The sequence below is a fragment of the Siphateles boraxobius genome, unplaced genomic scaffold, assembly GCF_051911475.1.
Source record: "Siphateles boraxobius isolate OS27281-9 unplaced genomic scaffold, OSU_SipBor_1 24, whole genome shotgun sequence".
NCBI classification, from domain to species: domain Eukaryota; kingdom Metazoa; phylum Chordata; class Actinopteri; order Cypriniformes; family Leuciscidae; genus Siphateles; species Siphateles boraxobius.
The window spans coordinates 11,456,256-11,468,701 of record NW_027508855.1 but is presented as its reverse complement, the minus strand read 5'-3'; the positions used below and the strand labels follow the sequence as shown (position 1 = coordinate 11,468,701).

General features: G+C 39.2%; 1 protein-coding gene across 1 annotated transcript in view; it reads right to left on the bottom strand.

The window, feature by feature from the left end:
• LOC143749079 (transmembrane protein 132C) overlaps positions 1-12,446 on the bottom strand; it is a 381,695-nt gene that overhangs the window by 284,204 nt on the left and 85,045 nt on the right. The window lies entirely within an intron of this gene.

Here is a 12,446-nt window from a genome sequence, read left to right as displayed (position 1 = left end):
ATTTTAAGTAACCAACCACAGTTTGTTTTGTTTTACATGTTGTTTAGGAGTGGGTTTAACTGGAACAGATTATACCTCAATAATATAAGTGTGAAAAAAATAGTTTTAGGGATGTGAATTTCTGCCAAAAATTGCATTCGAAAATCGAGGAGCAAAAGTCGATTATCGTTCGAAAATCCAAAAAAAAAAAAAAAAAAAAAAACGCACACTCACAATGACAGAAAGGGAGGCCAATTTCATCTTTAGCGATTTGTCATTAAACAACCTGTTTATTAATTGAACAAGTAACATGTTTTCGTCGTTTTTTTAACATAGTTAACATAGAAGAAAAAAACAATAAGCACGACAGTCCGTTTTTGCATTCGCCAAACCAGATGCTCGTTAGATAAAAAAAATAATGTCATCATGACATTATGACATAATGATTATATGCGAACCTGCCTTGTTACTGCAATAGCCTACTTTTTAAACAAATTAGTTTCAATCAAAACTATTCGTGTGATGCCACTGCGCAATACACACACATTACCGCGGGATGGTGGGTGTTCATTTCATAAACTGTGGACAATGGTAGCTTATTTAATTTAGCCTATAAATGAATATGTCCAAAAAACGGATAATGTCATCATACTTGTAGTAGTGCTATCGTCGCGTAATAATCTGTTTGGTTGTAAAATGTATTACCTGAATGAAATTAACTCGAATGTATCGTCCTGTGGAATCATTCATTCACAGACATCATACGAAGATGTTCAACTAGATCTTCATCGCTGGCAAAAATATGATGCATTTGCAGATTTGCTTTCACTAGACTGTAGGCCCACGGCCACTACATTCAAACGCTCTTGATGTTCTTAAATCTTCCTGTTACGACTCCGTGTGTGAATTGAAAGCGCTTCAGACGATTCAGTGCGTGCAGGAAACTGAACAGATCAATCAAACTGATTCGCAAACCGATTTAGACAGATCTGCCAACTTGTTTGATGAAGTCTTTGAACAGAATCGACTCAAAAGAGTGATTCATTTGTGAATTGAGCATCACTCATGCCCATAAAAAAGATACAGCGCACTTGGAATAAACTACGCATTTAACAGCATTTATTGCATTAAAATAAAGTAACGAGAGGAACGTCGCCCCAACGTAAGGAAGTAAATGTAGCCTACTTTGTTACTTCCATAGACGGTTACATAGACAGTAAAGGTTACTACCCACCTCTGTTGGGCGCAGAGTTAACGGTCACGGTGCTCTTCTTCTTTTGTTTGTTTACACTATGTATATGTAGCAATGTTCAGGGAAGAAGGAGGCGGGAACCGGCGAACAATCAAAATAAACTTTATTTAAAATAAAACAAACAAACTAAAATACCGCCAGCAGCCCCTCGCGGACGACTGCTGGCTTACCCAAACTAAAACATAACGGCCAGCAGCCCCTCGCGGACGACTGCTGGCTAAAATAAAACACAAATACAAAAACACAACTAAAATCAGGCCTGTTCCTCTCTCGATCATCAACGTCGTCGCTCCTCCTTTATGCTTCCGCTCCTCCGTGAGAGATGCGAGACCGGTGTGCTCACAGGTGTTGCTCATTATCAATCGCACCACCGGCCTCGCGCCATTCTCTCACGTCCCTCGGCCGTCCTGTTCGCCACATACCCCCATCGCCCCTCACAGGCCGGGGGGTACCCACGAGCCTGTGCCTACTCCCCCCCCCCGGCGGCGGCGATCCCTGGGGGGTATGGACCGACAAGCCGAGGGAAATGGAGACGGAAGCATGAGGAGCGACAGATCGAGAGAGGGGAGAGAGGAAAAAAAAAAAAAAAATGGTCCGGTTCCCACAACGCGCTGCCATCTGGTCCCCCACCAGCTGGGCGATCTCCTCCGCGGTGCCTGGCGGTGACGCTGGATGGCCCTCGGTGGACGGTTCGACGCTCCTCCGCCGCCCGGTGGACGGCGACGGCTCCTCGGGTGCCTTGGGCAGACGGTAGGAGTCCCCCGCTCCCTGCACCTCCCCTTCTCTGGTGGACGGCAGCAGGCTCCGGCCCACGGCGAGCGGCGGCGACTCCTCCTCTCCCTCCCGGATGGCAGCCGCCCCTCCAATACACAGGCGGCCGGCAGCGAGCTCGACCGTCCAACCGGCAACTCTCTCCAGCGCACCGCCTCGAGCGTCCATGGCCGCGAGTCCCCCGCTCCCTGCTCCTCCCCTTCTGGCGGATGGCAGCAGGCTCCGGCCCACGGCGAGCGGCGGCGACTCGCGCACCATGCTCGATGACACCGCGGATTCCCCACAGCGGCGAGGACTCTCTGACAGCGCGTTCCTCCCTCTTCCCGGGTTTCGGCACCAGTGTAGCAATGTTCAGGGAAGAAGGAGGCGGGAACCGGCGAACAATCAAAATAAACTTTATTTAAAATAAAACAAACAAACTAAAATACCGCCAGCAGCCCCTCGCGGACGACTGCTGGCTTACCCAAACTAAAACATAACGGCCAGCAGCCCCTCGCGGACGACTGCTGGCTAAAATAAAACACAAATACAAAAACACAACTAAAATCAGGCCTGTTCCTCTCTCGATCATCAACGTCGTCGCTCCTCCTTTATGCTTCCGCTCCTCCGTGAGAGATGCGAGACCGGTGTGCTCACAGGTGTTGCTCATTATCAATCGCACCACCGGCCTCGCGCCATTCTCTCACGTCCCTCGGCCGTCCTGTTCGCCACAGTATAAAACACTGGTATCCTAGATCGCGCAGTAGGGAGTTTCATTCATGTTAGTGACACCTTGTGTCCCCGACAGGAAAATACCCTGCTGTGTGATCTGTGAGAGTTGGCGCGCCGTCAATTACGACACATTGGAATTGCGCGAAAATATATAATGATATTCGAAAAAGCTATTTTATGATCGAATTTCGAACGCAGTTCGACTATTCGACTATTGGAAGATCGCGACTCATCCCTAAGTTTTACATAAAAAAATGTGTAAAGATGTGATTTCTTTTTAGAAAGTACTGATTATTTCACAGATATTACTCAAAACAAAGTAGAATATAGAAGTTGTATAGAAATATGTGCCTGTGTGGAGACCTATATATTTCTAATCTAATATAATATAATGATTTCTAAAGAATCATGTGACATTCAAGACTGAAGTAACAGTGTTAACTAGACTAGCGGAGCGTCTATATATTTAGTTTAAATATATTTAAACTTCTGTTTGCACTGCGCAAAGAGAAGTGCACACTTCGCTCACATGATCAGCTCCGTGCCTCAGTTCACAGTGAATGAATGCAGTGCACGCTATCTGTGCATATGCTGAGTTTAGCATACATTTGGAAACGCAGTTACGCATTATTTTTACATTTGCAAAGTTGATGATTACAGCATTTCACTAGATTTGTAATGAGACGTGTTCACAATTGTAAAACTTGTTTTCCGCCTACATAAAACCTCGACTGCAGTTTCCGTCAAAATAAAAGCTTACAGGTTTATCTCTTTCAAGTATAGAAATTAGGATAAAACTAATTATGAAAGTTTCATTTATTTTCAGTGCATTTATTTTACAATATATGGCTATTACAGTCATAGGAATAATATTATAACTTATTTATTTAAATATAATAAATTATTATTATTAAGTAGTGTAATGAAACTAAAAGAGTTGAGTCACCTTTAAAGTTCAGGTACAAGTCAATGTACAGACTTTTTTCTTTGTTCAGTTTTCACAGTGAATATGGGTTGGATCTTGGAACTCTTAATTTTGAACTATCAAAGTGCACCAGATTGATGAATTTAACTTTAAAAATGTACACCATTTTCTCTTTAAAGGGACCGAGGTCCACCCACCACAGTTTCACAAAATACCGTGGGAAACACTGTGATCAAAAGAACATTAAAAAGTATATAACTTTTGAAACGTTTATTAGATTATTGTGTGGTTGTCACCTATATTGTTCCAAACAGTTACTTATAAGGTTCCATTTCAGTTAGTCTTTATTCAGAGTCTGCAAACTACAAACAAAGCCTGCTGTGAGATGAAAGTTGCTAGGCACTCCATCCTTTCCACTTTATCCTAGCCCCTTCATTGGCCCTACAATTATTTATATGCTGTAGGCTGAAGCAAATGACTTCTAAAAACTAAACACCATTCCAAAGATCCTGGATGAAACCAGAGATGGCATAAGAACACACAGCTGTATTCAGGGACCTCAGGACATTCAAATAAAGAGGCTGAAGAACCCAAGTACGAGTGTGTGAATATTATTCGGGCAGTAATGGAGTTGACGGATCATATGGTATTTTACGCCTGGATAAAAGAATTCTCCTCTGGCGTTTGTCCTCTGGCCCCTCATGGCAAGAGCAGCTGCTTCGTTCTGCTTCCAAAAACCGTGACCTTGTAGCAAGTGCACATTTACAAATTTTCTCAAACTTTCTGACCCTTGCTATCTGACTCACATACACACGCTCAAAGCAGATTTTACTCTGTATCAAATTCAGACACATCCACGTTCACTATGACATCACAGAGTAAGTCGGGAGCGCAAAAAAAAAGAATGATTTATAGGCCTTTCAAGACATCATTTGGAATACACTCCTTCAAACACACGCTAACTGAAATGCACAACCCTGCAGGAAGCTTTTCGGGTTAATCGGCTTCCTGCCTCCGACTAAGCACTAAAACTATACGCCACATGGATGCCCCAATAAACTTTGACCTTTGGCACAAACAGCAAACGATCCATCACCAAGCTTCTCTCCAATTTTTTCTATATCTATCTTTCTATCTATCCATCCTGTCTTTCTTGGTTCCAACTTTTGTCATATTTCACTACCTGGTGCATATGTGCTTGTATATTACTCATATATATATATATATATATATATATATATATATATATATATATACATGTATAAAATGTAAATCAAGTGTAGCGTAAGTTCTGGCAGTTCACGTTAGTCAAGCTCGCATTAGTTGATTCAGTCTCAGATGATCCACGTCTACCTATAGGAATACGACGCCTATCACAGCATCCTTAAAGGGCTATATAAGCTCCTTCAGTATTATCAGCAGCTATCGCGTTTCTCAAGAGCGAGTTACCCTCCTCCATCCCCAGCTCCTCCTCTCGTCAGGATTGGCATTCTGATTCCCCCTTGAATCAGAATAAATTCTTGATTTATGTTGTATATTAAAATATTTAATTCATGATATCTGCAATACATTCATGTTGGTTCTGTTCTGTTTAGCCTAAGGGGGGTTATTGCTCCTCTCCTTGCTCTTATCCATGCTAGGCTGCATGGATGCGCAGCGAGTTCTTGCCCAGAACAGAACCATACCGCCAATCCAAACTGTATGCTAATGGTCAATCATATTTGAGGATAGTGGTCCTGAAGTGAGAGAAAATCGATACAGGACCTGAATTTAGTTTCAGAAAACTGGTGGGAATTCCCCCTTACTCCTATATTTGTATTCAGGTAAGAAATACTTCATAAATTGAAGGAAGGACTTAAATGTAAAATAACAATGGATAGTTGTAAAAAATTTAATACAGATGCATCCTTACAATTAAAGTTAGAGAAGTTATAAGGTCAAGAGCAGTAAATTATTTTCTCTGTATTTTGTTGTTTGGTTAACATCAATGACACAGACAGCATCAGGTTTATTAGGCTTCTGTCACTTTAAGAGCTAATGCATGGATCCAATATACTGATTCACATGTGTTTTCTTTCTCAACTGTTTACATTGACTTGGGACACAACTGACTTTGTTTACAAGGATACTCACAAAGGAGGACATTTAAAAACATTGTGTGTGTATTAGATGGTTTAAAGTGTAAATTGCAGGTTAACCACCACAACCAATTAATGTGTAGATTAAACTGCTCAAAATGTAAATATTTAAAAATGTATGTCTTAAAATGCGTTAAAATAACATTTATTGAGGTTTCTTCAAAGGTAGCATGTTTTTTACCGTAACTGGGTGATGACGTCATAACAGGGAGTAGCAACCACTGATCTATATAGAATGATCTATATGTCATTCTATATAGATCAGTGGTAGCAACCCATACTCTGCTAGATTCCTACTGTTTGTGGCTTGACTATGGACAATTTTGAACCAGACAGGCGTGAGAGAGGGGAGGAAATTGTCAGAAATCATGGCCCTCAAAGAGTTATCAATGCTTGGTGTGAGGAAAATGAGTGGAGGGTTGGCCAGGTGTCATGGTGAGTAGCTAGAGTTAGCCCAGGTTAACCTGGTACTAACCCAGATAACATTAGGGAACAAGCCAAAGTCTTTTCAAAATCTTGTCATCTTGTAGAATAGCAAGGAGGGACAACGACTGAAGATATTTTTTACCTACATGGTGTTAGTAGTCCTAATCAGAGCTGTAGAGATGCACACACTGCACAGGCACGATGGCGCTTTTGCTGGCATCTGCAGACAGAACGCGATATTGCGTGTGCTAAATCGCAACTAATTAGCGATGCTCATTGTCAGAAAGAAAAAAAGAGATTGATGTCCCTATCGCTGTGTTTGACAGGTGTTTGTGTGGGCTATGCCACCCAATGGAATCAGCATTGGAGAGTATGTGCTTCCGTGAGGTGAACGCGTTTTGGAGTTTAGTGGAAGCAGCTCGACCCGCGCCGCGACCGGTGTTCAGACGATTTGTGCTGCCTTGTCGAAAAATGCAACCCAAGCACGAATCGATCACAGAGGATGTCGATTCATTCTATATTGTTTTCATAATGGTGTAAATCTCACAATATTATGACATTGTTATTTCATTTAAAATGTGTATGGGGAGCATATTTTGATATTTTAAATGTACTATTAATTATCACATTTGATATAACAAGTAAAAATGACATTATTGTATATTATATGAAATACAAGTTTAAAACGGTGTGTAAAGTAAAAATCATCATCAAATAATCCATTAATCTGACGTGCCTCACGCAGCATCCTGGTTTTGATGCATGCTGCCTGAACCCGTTTGTTTTGCGAATAGTTTACACTCATTTCAGGCAGAATCACAGTAATCTCATAGCCAGCACACACGAGTATGTTTACAATTGGGTTATTTCATTCATCAACACCATTTTTGCTTGCCGAGTTAGGTCTCCTCCAATATAATTGCTAGCCTACTTGCCGTAAGACTAACGGTAACTCTAGGCTTGGAGTCCCTTTTATGACGTCACGCCCAGCCTAGTGGAAGGGAGAGGGAGGGCTTAAAACCACTGTAAAAAGTACCAACTTTTCATATTATATTTAGCATTTTGGTATAAAAAAACTTACAAAACAATGGTGGGCAGTTCTTATATTTATGTTTAATAAGCACATTGCATTATCTTCGTGAAAAACTTTAACCTGCAATTTACACTTTGAGTGCAATAAGCTGTGAAAACATTTTTTTCATTTTGTCCTCGCAAGCTGTTTGAAAGGCGCAAGCCATTTGCACATTTTGAGAGAGAGAGACAGAGAGAGTGAGAGAAAGAGGGAAGACACGGTAGCGCTGAATATCTCATTCTGATTGTGAAATTACAGTCTTACAGAAAGTTTTCAAATTACTGATTTGATCTGATAATCTGTATGAATTCATTTAATCATTCAACCAACATGGTACAGAATAAAAGTTTGCAGGAATTTCACGCATTTTTCTCAAGCATTTTCCTCAAGTATTTTCCTCAAGCATTTTCCTCAAGCATTTTCCTCAAGCATTTTCCTTTTTTTTAAAAAAAAAAAACAATCTTACCAAACCTAATCTTTTGAACGGTATATATGTATTTGTATACGTATTTGTATGGACAAAAAAGAAACCTGGCACATGGGCAAACTTTGATAAGTTCCAAAATATAAAAGAAAAAAAAAATTAAAACACCAACAAGTATGCCACCTTTGAGAGGTGAAAGACACTGGACTGACTGGTCAGTTTGGCATGGGTGCCATGGCAACAAAACTAGAATCCTGGGGATATGAACACTGTAGTTAGACATGACAAAGCTAAACTGCCACACTCCCTTCGGGTGTCCAAACCGACCGTATGTAAATGACACCTATGAGAACAAAGAAAACAGATCCAATTAAAGACAAGAGGGAAGAAAGGGTAGGAAACAAAGGGGGAAAAATATCATTATAGCACTGAATACCATGCTGTATTCTGTGTGTGTAGCCAAGAGAGGCAGAGGTGTGTGTGAAGTGTATGCTGACTTTGATCGTCACCACCTTGTGCAAATTGATTTGGCCCTAATTGAACATTTTAAGAATCGATTAAAATGTGCTGTGCAAACACACTTAGAGAGATCCATCAGATTCTGAGCTGGCTAAAGCAGAAATTTACACTCTACTGGGACCTACAGTAGAGCCAACATTGGCAAACTCCTGCCATCCGTATTGTTAGGGCTTTTAAAGAACGGTAAAGAACGAGAGTGTGCAAAATTTAGGCAGTATCATAAATAAAACAAACAACCTGATGAAGAAGTAAATTTATATGTAGGCTAATCCGTCGTGCAAGGGTGCGGGAAAAGCTACTCACCCGAAATTAGTGAGCTGATATTAAAATATGTACAGGTACTTCTGTTAGAGCTGCACGAATCTGGGTAAATTGAGTTTTTTTGTTTCAAACAGAGATCACAATTCTCCCACGATTCTGAACTAAACAAAACAACGTGTAATTTACTTATCTAAAAAGCAATATTTAATGGTTGACTAGAAAAGTTCTGCATTTTAGAAAAGATTGTTTTTTTATAGTTAATCTATTTTAATAATTTGGGATAAGTGTGCTTATGTAACAGACGTAGGCTAGTGTGAGCTGTGCAAGTGAACCTTACTAATCTCAGATGCGCTCTAGCGACTGACGCTAGAGACTGCGGTCTTTAGCCTCCTTGTTAGAGGGCCCGTTTCCCATGCGGACAGGCCCGGGATCGAGTCCCGCTTAGAGCGGGCGGTTCGAACTTAGGGGGTTACACTTACGAATATTATAATAATAATAACAACTGTTATAAATGGTAATTATAATTGATTCTACCTATATATTATTATTATTAGCAGTAGTAGTAGTAGTATTACTATTACTACAACAAAAACGACTACTACTAATAATGATAATAATAATAATAATAATAATAATAATAATAATAATAATAATAATAGATATTCATAAGTTTAGTATTCACAGTGCCATGATGTCCCGAAAAATCCATTACAGCCTTTCCACTACAAAACGTATGCCCATGCCACTGCCTTCATGCCACATGCTCTAAACACTTAGTGCTTCTGGATGAATACAGACATCGAAAAGACATTTTCTACCTGTGTTATCAAAGTAAAAAACTAATTTTTAGTGATTCGTATACATTTACATTCTGAGGCTAACAGTTGAAAAATGTAATCTAACTTTACTAACACTCAGGATACAGGAATTGAAAAGACTTCAAACAGAGAAAAAGAGAGAAAGTGTAAGAAAAAGTCTGAGCAATTTGCTTGAGGATCTATAACACTGCTCTCTCTTGGGTGTATCAGGCTGAGCACATGTAAGTCTGAAACCTCATTCCCACCAAAGGTGTGAAAAAGCAATTTAAAATGGCCACCACCCACTGATATGGGATGGTACCACCAGGGTGGCAATTAACCAAAACACACAGCCAGAGCCGGGGTGATACAGACGAGCGAAATACACTAGACAGTTACACCACCAGCAGCCTCGTGTGCCAATGAAATTCCCTAATTCTACTAAAAAATACATTAACATGTGAAAAACCTTTCCTCTGCTTCCCTCGACTGCCCCAAACACACATACACTTCCTCCGTCACATAAAACACTTTATGTCTTTGGTAATTGCCATGTTTCGCCAGATTTTACTGTAAATTGTACAAGTAACAATATTGTTTGTGGTGTAAATGGAAACAAAATTCAAACATTAATATTATTAATATAATGCAACATTATTAAAATAAGTTTTTTTTTCAAGGTTGAGAGCATATCAGGCAGCCGTTTCATGTTGTCATTCAATTTAAACACTTCTAATGACGTCAATAGCGTCTGGAGAGTGTTTTCTTCTAAATACACTGTAAGTTTAGGGTAGGTAAGATTTTTTTTTTAAATTTTTAAAGAACTTTCTTATCCTCAGAAAAGGCTGCATTTATTTGATCATAAAATGTAGTAAAACAGTAATGTGAAATATTATTACAATTTAAAATAACTTTTTAATATATACAGGTATATATCTATTTTAATATATTTCGAAAATTAATTTATTCCTGTCATCAAAGCAGAATTTTCAGCATTGCTCCAGTCTTCAGTGTCACATGAACCTTCAGAAATCATTCTAATAGGCTGATTTGGTGCTCAAGAAACATTTCTTATTATTATCAAAGTGGGAAAAAATTATTTGATACATAGAAATTTTAAAACAACAGAATTTATTTTAAGTCTTTACGCTCACTTTTGATTCATTTAATGCATCCTCCCTTAATAAATAATTAATTTCTTTCAAAACAAAAAATCTTACCCAAACCTTGGAATGGTATAGTTTAGTTAATTGCAATTAATAATTAAAATCTCTCTGTGACCCAATCAGAACAGATCCCACTAATGTAGAACTACTGCTTTACATTTTTTTAAACAAAAAGTGACAAATTATTCTAATTTTATACAATGATGCAACAAAGTATCAAATTCAATCTCTTTGCATCAAAACAACAGTACAGAGGGTGTGTGTCAGCGTGATAGTTGGCGTCCCAGTCATATAGCCAGAGGCAGTTGATTCATAAGTGATCATAACAGACATCTAAATCAAGCAGCTTTGGGCTTTCTTTGTCCTTTAGCAGATCAGCGAAGTGAGAGAGACAATGAGAGAGAATGATATGCTGCCAGTATATTTATTGTTGTTATAATCTTAACAGTAATTACACGAGACAGTATAATCTTGCCATAATGAATATGATTAGAATGTACAGTGCTCTATAAGATCAACACAGACTGCCAACACTGGGCTGTCACTGTTGAGCCAATGAAGGCCATTAAAGTCCTCCAGACTGGAAAAAATGCACAAGCATGTCCCATCACTCCTGTATAACACTCGATTTAGAGGGAAGCCTCTTAGTGTTCTCAAAACAGTTTGTTTCATTACAGATCATGAAAGAAGCTGACACAGACACAAGGGGGTTCTCCTTATAACTGTACTCTGTTGCTTCAAAATCTACACACTGTAGCAGTCACACACTGCCAAAAAACAGGTGAAAGGGAGGTTAGACACTCCAGAGGAATGAATCATCTCAAATGCATCTCAAATTAGTGGTTCTGACCCCAAGCGTTTTGAATGGTAGTGCATATGGATCCTTTTCTTTTTACATATCAAGGGGGGACAATTTTCTGTTCCTAGTGAACTGTTTACATATGCTGTACTTTAAGGTATCGCAAACTTGGCTCCAAAGGTAAGAAACTGAACTGCTGCCTCCTAAAACACCTAATGTTGGCCAATTATTTGTTGATAAAATTGTCATTAAAACATATTTTTCCCAATATCTCTGTAAATTATGCTATAGCACATTTAACTCAGCAACGTACTTTGAGCTGAGTCTTAAGCACTGTCTGTGTGCTGTGCTGAGTTCTTGTCTATGAAGAAAACTTCAAAAGGTCACTTATGAGCCTCACTTGAATTAGAATGTAAGTAGCAGAAAGCTCAATAAGTTTAGAACAGAGCTAATGTGATCTCCAAGATGTTGCAGAAAGATTATACAATAAGGTATAATATGGGTAATTTTGTTGCCATTTTATTCTTTATGGGGGCTTTTATATATATATATATATATATATATATATATATATATATATATATATATATATATATATATATATATATATATATATATATATATATATATATTAAAAAAATACTCAAAGTATCCAGAACTCACCAAACATCAGACAGAAAGTAGAATTCTCCAGACAGTTCAGAATTCTGTAACAGAACTCTAGAGGAGTTCAAATTCATGAGGGAGAACCCTCTGAGCAGAACCAGAGCTGAAACAGTCACTCTCTTTGGCCTTTCTGTCTACTGTCACACCAGTGAGGCTGTCATGCTACAGACAGTGCTGTGTGTGTGTGTGTGTGTGTGTGTGTGTGTGTGTGTGTGTGTGTGTGTGTGTGTGTGTGTGTGTGTGTGTGTGTGTGTGTGTGTGTGTGTGTGTGTGTGTGTGTTTGTGCGTGTGTGTGTGTGTGCGTGTGTGTGTGTGTGTGTTGAGAGGCAGAAGAGAAAAGTTTGCAGCTGTTTAGGAGTTGTGAGAGTTGTATGGCAACTTACTTACTTAGTTTTCCATCCCACAGACACTTCTACATCTAGCCTGTATGTTTACAAACAAAACCCATGATGTTCCATGATAATTAATGATACTTTAAAGAATTTGCTCACTCTGTGTCTGACAGAATGGCATCAATTCACAAATCTCAGTATCTAGATT